We start from the raw sequence: 9,709 nt of genomic DNA, 5'->3' as shown, positions 1-9,709 counted from the left end.
CACACGCGCACGAGCGGAAGCAAGAGTACGTGCATGCACAAACACAAAGAGAGCAAATAGGCAAGGATGCAAAAAACTTCTTTATAGATACTTAAAAGCAAAGTACATCAAGAGGGGAAGAGAGAGTCCGAATATACGGGGTTCTTAAGCCGTAAGGCTTTATGGGGCACTAAGAGTGCCAAAGAGGTATATATGTTAGAGCAAAAAGGTGAAAAACATGGCGGTCCTAAGCACCAAGAATGCTTTAGTTTAATGGCAATAGTATCTCAGGTTCAGCCTTTCTTGTGCGCATTGTTATAAGGATTGGATGCTTTGAGGCCTAAATTAATCTTACAGAAGATCCAAATAAATACTGTAGGAACTATCTATCTATATATATATATATAGAATTATATGTTGGACAACAAACCAGGCTGGGTTCGGGTCTAACCCCAATTACCCAATTGGGCCTTAGGAAGTCTGACATGATTGATCCTGAATCCAAATCCAATTGAGCAAGGTCTATGCTTAATTTTTTAGATCCAATTAAGAAAAATAGGTTTATTTTAAACTGAACCCGCTTATACCTGAACACATTAACCCAGCAAGTCAATATTTTCAGTAATACCTAGACCCAAACTCAAACCCGGCTGAATCAAACTGGGCTGGGGTGGTGTCAGTTGATCTAGTCCTATTGTCACTCTTCAAATTGTGGTTTTTAAGCGGCAGGATCAATGCAAAGTATCTTAAAAGCAGGGGCTTACTGGGTTATTGTAATTCTCAAGCTCCTCCAATGATGTTAATATTTTCAGTGCATCATGGTCAATCATTTTGTAGCCGGGAATGTCGTTCATCTAGAGAATCAAAGGCTTCTCAATGCCTTTTGAACATAGTGACAAATATCGAGAAATTGTCAGAAAGTTTAAAACGTCAATTTGTCACGAGATTTTCAAAATATCATGAGATTTATGAAAAATAAATAAATACTGCGATTTAAACATGATATTTATGTTTTAAACAGCTATTTATCATAAAAAAGCCATGTATTTGTATTTTTAAATAATTTTTATCAATATTTTCTTATAAAAAATTTATATTTTGAATTAATTTTTTATTGCTGAAATTTTACCAAAAAATTTCAATTTCTTGTGAGTGCTAGAAAAACAAGATTTTGCCGAAAAAAACGTTTGTTAGCTTGCCTTTAAAAAAAAACTGTCTACTAAGCAAAAAAAAAACTCAATTCATGATAAAAAATCTCATTCTTTACCTTTCAAGAAAAAAAACCTTCAAAAAAATAATGATTTTAGGGATGCAAATCGGTCAGATCCTGGTCGAGGATTTTGTGATTTTTGGCTGTTCCGGCTCAATCCGGGTCCGACTCTCTCATGTATTTAGCTGTTTCGGGTCCAATATGCTTGCATCCCTAATTCATTGATGATCAGTACTGGTCTCAAATTTGTGCAAACGTCAAATCAAGAATTGTAGTGCAGCCATGTGTGCGTGGCAAGTTTCGAAATTAACCAAAAAGCAAAGGCGACTTTGACAAAAAAAAATACATACACCTTTGTCTTGTGAGAGCCACCCATCTCAAAATTTCTTGAGATAGAGATCACACCCATCTAGATCCTGCTGCTGCATAGAGAAAATAGGGTAAATGGTACCCTCGGATTCCGGGTGCCTTTATCCAATTTGGTTTCACTCATCCCCATGTCATCCTAATTGTCATATCCCATCAGGCATCTTCTTGATATATGAATAGATTTCAACATTCTCAATTTGATAGAAATTGACACTTGGATTGCATTTTTCTGGCACAAAAATATAATTCATTTTCAAAACAAATAATTTTGGTAATTTTGCAGCTATTAATATTTTAATCACCATGAAATCCTACAGGTTATCGCAATCCAAATGCCTATGTCTACTGAATGATCGTACACATCACACGTAAGGGATAAGTAAAAACATGGGAAAAGTTCTGCCCTAGCGGGTCATTTGTTTCAATTTCACCAATAACAAAAGTAGCTGTGTTTTATGGGCCTGAAGCTGAGGGAAAAAATGGGCCCCTTAATAATAGTAGGAGTTCGGGGGCAGGGCCTCGAAATTTTTTGAGTTTCTATTAAAAATGAGCTCCCTAAAAATAGGCCCCCTATTAATAGTAGGAGTTCGGAGGCAGTGCCTCGAAATTTTTTGAGCCTCCTATTAATAGTAGGAGTTCGAGGGCAGTGCCTCCAATTTTTTTGAGATCCCTATTAAAAATGGAATCTCTATTAAAAATGGGCCCTTAAAATTTTTTTTTTTGCCCAAGAACCCTAAGGCTCAATTCTCATTGGCCTATTGACAAGTCCAGCTCTAGTTGGCATGTTTGTTTTACCTTTATACAAATATAGAGGGTTTCACAAGTAAATCCTTGTTTTCATGTGTAAATTGGGTGAAACAAACAACATCATTGATGGTAACATTGAATGTCGTTCATCTACTAAATAAACACCAATGAACCGCCATTGTTGAAGCATGTACCTATTAAAGTATTCATCTAGATTTTTGCGCCACCAAAACCTTTTCTTTAGTTTAATGTTAGGGGCATAGTGATAAATATCGCAACATTTATGAAAATCTCGCGATAATATCGTGAGAAATTGCTTGAAAGTTTAAAACAACAATTTCTCGTGAGATTTTCAAAATATTGTGAGATTTATGAAAAAAACATAAATATCGTGATTTAAATGCGATATTTACATTTTAAACAGCTATTTATTGCGAAAAAATCATGTGTTTTTATTTTTAAATAATTTTTATTAATATTTTCTTATAAAAAATTTGTTATATTTTTTAATTGAATTTTTTATTGCCAAAAAAAATGCGAGATTTATGATTTTTTTTATTTCTTTTTTTGAAAAACAAGAAATTGCCTATTAAAACGTTTTTCACCATGGTTAGACATATCATGCGCTATTAGTGAGCCAATAAAACCTTTATTATGAGATGACACTCTTTAACGGTTACAAAAAAAGTAGCCATTATTGAAATGACACTATTGGTAGGGCTGTGAATACCTTGGCTCCGCATAAATATAGCTTAGATATCGTAGTTATAGGTATGTTTATAACGATGATGTTATATGACAGTTAAATATGTTGTTGTTATATATATATATATATATATATATATATATATATATATATATATATATATATATATATATATATATAACGGCGACTTTAGATATCGTTGTTATGTTTATAACAACGACATTATATAGCCGTTAGTGATATATAACAACGATATCTAAATATCGCTTTTATAGGGTTTTTCTATAACTGCGAGCCTCATATTTTAAAAGCTTTTCTTTTTCCCTCTTCTCCCTCTGTCTCTCTTTGTGATCTCTCTCTCTCATCGATTTATACCTCTCTCGTTTCTCTGCAATACTCCCCCACTACAAAAAAAACGAGAAATATCGACAATCCAATAGCGGGCAATGGGGAAAATTTATTGTTGTTAGGGTTGTTTTTTCGTCTTCTGGTTGTTACGGGACAGGATTGTTGAGGCTTCTGCACAGGGAGTGAAGGCTAAGTTGTTTCATCATTTTCTTTGGATATCTTCGTTCTCTGGTTGTTCTGCGATGCGATTGTAGGGGTAGAGCTTGGGGTTTTTTGTTCATTTTCTTTTTGGATTTGGAGTTTGTGGTTGTGGTGAGACGATTTTGAGCAGAGATCGGTGGTGGATGAGAGGGTTTTGTGTGTGATTCGTTTCAATGGAGGATGAGGAAAAGCTCAACTTTCGTTTTCTGTTTTTTGCACTCCTTTTTGTTGATTTTGTTTTAGAAAAAGAGGATCCGTTGTACAATGATATCTGGTAAGCATGCACCGGACTGCTGGTGATCGTTCCGAGACATGGAGAGAAGGTTTTCTACTTCCCCAGGGCCACATAGAGCAGGTGCGACGAGATTTCTCGATCTAGGGTTGGGCGAATGGTTTTTTTAGACGGATTTTTCTCGTGTTCCCCAAATCTGAGTGCTTTGGATTGTTTTCTGAGGTGCTTGTGTTCCATTTCAAGTGGAGGCATCGTCGAATCAGGTATCGGATCAACAGATGCCTATCTATAAGGTTTCGTCAAAGATCCTCTACCATCATCAACATACGATTGAAGGTATGGTCCTTCAGATCTTACACTCCTTCTCTTTCCTTTGGGGGAGAACAGTTTTTCTATTATTTTTTGGTTGATTTTGCAGGCAGAGCCAGATACAAATGAAGTCTTCGCTGAAATGATGTTGGTTCCAGATGCAACAATATGCTGCTTCTCGATCTTGAAGTTAGGCTTTGTTTGTTTGTTTTTTCTCCCCTATGCTCGTTTTATCTTAGTTTTATCCTAGTATGTAAGGCATGGGTTTTCGATTGTTGCTCTTCTTATGTCTTCTTCGTTGTTTATTTTAAGAATTGCTGGTATAGCAAAATGAGAACGAGGTGAGGTTTGGTTAGAATATCCAACAAAAACCATACCCAAATATAATTTGGGTCATGTTTGGATTGTCCTGAATAATATTTGGGTTGTATTTTTTGTGCATATTTGATACATTTGCTTACAAAGAATAGCATGCCACTCTTGACTACATATTCAAATATATGCTATATTCTTGTGCTATTCTAGCACTGGTGCGCCTTGTACAGTAGGACATGTGCTTCTAAAAATTAGCCTTAATCTTGTGACGGTTATGACCCTTGGACAAGGAAAAAAGAAAAAGCAGAAAAGAGAAAACAAAAAATGTGATGTTTCTTCATGTCCAATGGTTGATCAAGCTTATCTTTTTTCACCTCTGTTAGCTGAATTTGCAAGCAAGCATCATTATACAGGCTTAATTGGATTTTGAAGTCTCCATTAATTTAGAAATTTTCCTAGTAGAGAAGTCGAGAGGAGATATAGAACTGTTAATGTCAAGTGTTTTATGATGAAGAAATGTTTTAATAGATATGAAGACACTGCGTACTGTAAAGTTTTTGTTGGTGCAATGTTGTTAAGGAAGCTCTTTTGCCTCTCCACTCTTATTTTTTTCCAGTGTTTTAGTTTTGTCAATTTTTTTTGCTTAGTATTATTGCCGCCTTATCATAACTGCTTATTTGGGATGAAAATTTCCACTAATACAAGATGATGAACTGAAAAAAATCAACACATATTAGGAACATCATCTTTATTATAACATTAGACTTGGGTTTAGTAAGCAAGTGGACAATCATAGTCAAGCGAGGATGAAGCACTTCACGAATATGTAATTTTTGGGTCCTCTAAACACTTCACGAATATGTAATTTTTGTTCTGTGTTGTTTCTGTTTGGTTCTTATCTGTCATTATTGATATGCCTGTTTTATATTATTGGTCATTTTATGCTATTGAAAGTGTGAAATCCAGCTATTTTAAAGTTCATGGATTAGTTTATTGTTAGAAATTTCTCCATTGGAAAATTCATTATTTTAGTGAAGTTGGCAATATCTTTACCAAATTTTGATTGGTACATTTGTTTCAAATCCAACTATTTTAAAGTTCTAAGATTATGGCAAATCTTTCATGTGCAGTGAGAGAAGAAACTCAAAAAATCAGTATCTAAGTGGTCACAAAGATGTTTCTGATAGTTTAAACTTCGTAGATATTGGTGATGGTGGAACAAAGAGAACAAACTGTAGACACTCAATTTTCTCAAGATGCCCAAAATATTAACATCTTTGAAAGAATCAAGTTGCAGGTTAGAGTTCACAAAGAAGATAGCACGAGAAAACCTAGAGGACCGGTTGGACGGCTAAAGCAGTTTAGCCGTCTGACCCTGGACGACTATCTTAGTTTAGGCGTCTGACCCTGGACCCTGGATGGCTATCTTAGTTTAGCCGTCCAACACATGCCTTATTTTCAGACGACTACTCTAGTTCAGCCATCCGGCCAATCCAACATTTGGTTTATCAGGTTAGAGTTCACAAAGAGGATAGCATGAGAAAACCTAGAGGACCGGTTGGACGGCTAAAGCAGTTTAGCCGTCTGACCCTGGACGACTATCTTAGTTTAGGCGTCTGACCCTGGACCCTGGATGGCTATCTTAGTTTAGCCGTCCAACACATGCCTTATTTTCAGACGACTACTCTAGTTCAGCCATCCAGCCAATCCAACATTTGGTTTATCCTCTAGCCAAACCTGTCGTCATGGACAAACCAATTTAGTCGTCCAATCAGTTCGAGAAAATGAGACATATTTGCCTTATCTCCAACCACTTTTACACGATTCTGAGAGAATATTTCCCCCAAATAAACTTTCTCCTGGGAAGGACACCTCTCAGTTAACCTCATCTCTTATCCGGGATGAGTACAAATTTCATTTGGACCAGATCTGAACCCAAAAAGTCTCATGATCCAGATTCGTTACAAATGCCCAAAAACAAGGGGCCGTCCCTATGATCAAGGATGCAAAATTTACACGTCCGAACGTTGGCCTTGAAGAGAAAGAACCATAGCATTGTCATACTTGCGCATAGGTGTTTTTGAAGTTATTATCGTTCCTATCGTACCTGTGTGGAAGTGTTGTCGGACTAAGCGAAGCTAAAAGCTAAACGGAACCTCGAGTTCTAAAAAGGTACATTTCTGGATCAATTTCCTTAATTTATTCTCGTTTTTATATTTGATTCATTCAAAGATACTTATACATTTTCTTTTATTTGATTGCATAACTGTTCGGTGCATTTCGAGCTACGAAAGTTCAAAAACCTGTCTTAACTTTACCTTCCCTCTAGAGAATGACAGCAGGGACTTGAACGACGTCCCCACATCTTTTAAAATGTATTTTTAGTGATTAAAGTTAAGTCTCAAAATTTTTATCAACAATCTTTGGCAATCACGATGAGACACCATTTTTTTTAAATTCTGTATCTAGACCTGCATTTCTTTCTCTATTTTTTTTTTAAATTTCGTAGCTATCTCAGTTTAGCCGTCCACCATGTTCTTTTCACAGACTAGGCAGTCTGAGAGTTTGTTTGCACTTGCATTTTGACTGCTCTTGATAATATTGTTGTTCTGTTTGGATAGCTAAACTGGTTTAGTCGTCCATCCTGCTTTTCTGGCAGACTGGGTACTCCGAGGGCCTTTCTGCATTCCAACATTTTGATTGCTCTTTATAATATTATTGTTTTTTTTTTGTCAGCTAAACTAGTTTAGTCATCCATCCTACTTTTCTCGCAGACTGGGCAGCCTGAGGGCCTGTTTGTATTCCTATATTTTTACTTCTATTGATAATATCGATGTCCTAATTGGAAGGCTAAATTAGGTTTAACCATCCATTTTGCTTTTTCCACATACTTGGCCATCTGAGGCCTTGTCTGTGTATTGTCTTCTCGCTATCTACTCTGTTGTCTCTGACAGGTTTGGCCGTCCAGTCAGTCTATGTTTCTGACAAGTTTGGTCATTCAGTCAGACTCTATTCCTGACAGATTTAATAGTCGGGCTGGAATCTGCCTTTCTCCCTTTTTTTCTGTTTTTGTAGATTGGTCGTCTAGGTTTTGCAAATCCTTTTCGCAGATTTGGTTGTCTTGGCCCTGTGACCTCATTGCAGACTTGGCCGTTCAGGCCCTGCAAGTTTCCTGCAAAGTTGGTCGTTCTGGCCCTGCAACCCTTCACTCTTTGGTCATCCAGGGTCTTTTTCTGTTTTAGCCGTCTAGCCCAATTTGGCCGTTCGGCTCTATTTAGTTCTCTGGCTTTATTTAGTTGTTTGGCCGAATTTGGCCGTCCGACTAGGTTTAGCTAGCCGTCCGACTTTGTTTGGCCGTTCGAGACCCGATATCCCGAACCTTGATTTCATTTAGTTTCTTTTTATTTCAAATATAGGCCTTTTTGCATTAGTTTCATGTATATATATTAGGTTTAGGCTTTTATTATATTTTTAGATACCGTTGCTCGAGAAATTGCATAACATTTAAAAATTAGCAAAACATAACCTCTATCAATTTTAGGATATTGTGTGAAAGCCTTGTTTTTCCAATTGTGTGCTTCCTGCTTTTTCCTATTCTCTCTTTTAGGATTAATGAAAAGAAGTCGTCATTCATGACTGGGTTTGGAGCTCGGATCCAGACCCAACTCAAGTTTATTTAGTCACATGTTCATTAATGGACCATTGTAATTTAGCTTGTTGTGTAATGGGTATTTTCGTACCCTAATATTTGTACCCGTCTATACTTAATGATAAGCAAAATACCGCAGATCCTAATTGCGGTTTTCAGCATCCACCAATGTCTCTCTCTCTCTCTCTATTCCATGCTTCTTCTTGTGATTGAATGATAGAACACCATTTTCTAACATGGTATCAGAACATCAAATCCAATCCTGAAGATCGTATCCTTCTTATGAGCCTCAAGTTTGTTTTCTTCTAAAGGTATCTCTCTATCAGATCTCTATTCTTCCATTTTCTTTATTCTTTTTTAATCTATTTAAGCCAACATGTTTTCTTCTTTCTAAAATTCGAATCTTGGATTTGTTCACGTCGACTTTTCCTCTCTCTTTATCTTTCTTGTTCCTCTTTTCATATTATTGGACGTGATCTCACCCAACAACAATTTTAATAATCACGCAAGATCAAATTTGATCTTTTGCGTGGTTTCATAAGTTGATATCACGTCAATCTTGTTCTTTTGCTGTTTTCATATTAATGTCAGATCAGAGTATCAGATCTGTTTTTTGATTAATTCATATTATCTCTGAATTATTCTCTTTCTTCTTGAATTTCTTTTCTTTTCTTCTCCTTTGCATTTTCGAAAATAAAAACATGTTACTTTCAAATAACGTGTCTCTTATTGGTTGACCTTCATTCATAGCAGTTTACTGCATAGTCTAGTTTTCTGTCTCGGGTTTGGAGATTGTAAGAAAAAAAGGGCAGTCGAGTTCTGTGAAATTAAAATATTTGTTCTGGATTTTATTTGCTTAATCTAAAGTGAACCTTCTGGTCTTTTACTCTTTCTTGTTTTTAGTTTTCTCTTGTTTCTTATTCTATCTTCTTTTCGCCTTCAATCAACTATGGATTCATTTCCCTCTTCTCGATCTGGTCTTTTTTCCAACTTTCTTAGTTAACTTGTATCTGAGAAATTGAACAATTCTAATTTTTTAACTTGGAAAAGATAAATCATCTCATTCATAAGAAGCCAGGATCTTTCTGGACATCTGGATGACTCTGTTACTATTCCTTCAGAGTTCATATCACAAGAAGGAAAGAATGCGGAGGGTGACACTTCTATTACTTTTGTTAGAAATCCAGAGTACATATCCTGGATGAAGTGAGATTAGACTTTGGTTGCCTAGATCACTTTCACTCTCTCACAGGAGGTGCTCGTGGCAATCTTAGATGACTGCTCAGCCATGCAGTTATGACACCGACTTGTTCAGACGTATTCTCAAGTTTCTCAGGCCAGAGTTCTATTTTTAAAGAAAGAGTTTCAAATGCTGAGAAAGGATTCCATAACTATCATGGAGTACTTAAACAAAATAAAGACTATCACAGATCAGTTGGCGATTGTAGGTTGTGCGGTCAGTGACAAAGATATGGTGCAACAAACTTTGAGTGGGCTGAGACTCGATTATTATATGATGTTTACTTCCTTATTGTGTTTGTCAGACTTACCTACATTTGAAGATCATCGTGCTAAACTCTTACAGTATGAGATAACTTTGAAGGGATTCTTTGAAGATACTCACACTCACATTGGAGCACAAGA

This window comes from Nuphar pumila, chromosome 7 (genome assembly GCF_984573655.1).
Source record: "Nuphar pumila chromosome 7, dmNupPumi1.hap1.1, whole genome shotgun sequence".
In the NCBI taxonomy this organism is placed as follows: Eukaryota; Viridiplantae; Streptophyta; class Magnoliopsida; order Nymphaeales; family Nymphaeaceae; genus Nuphar; species Nuphar pumila.
Note: the sequence above shows the minus strand (reverse complement) of the source record.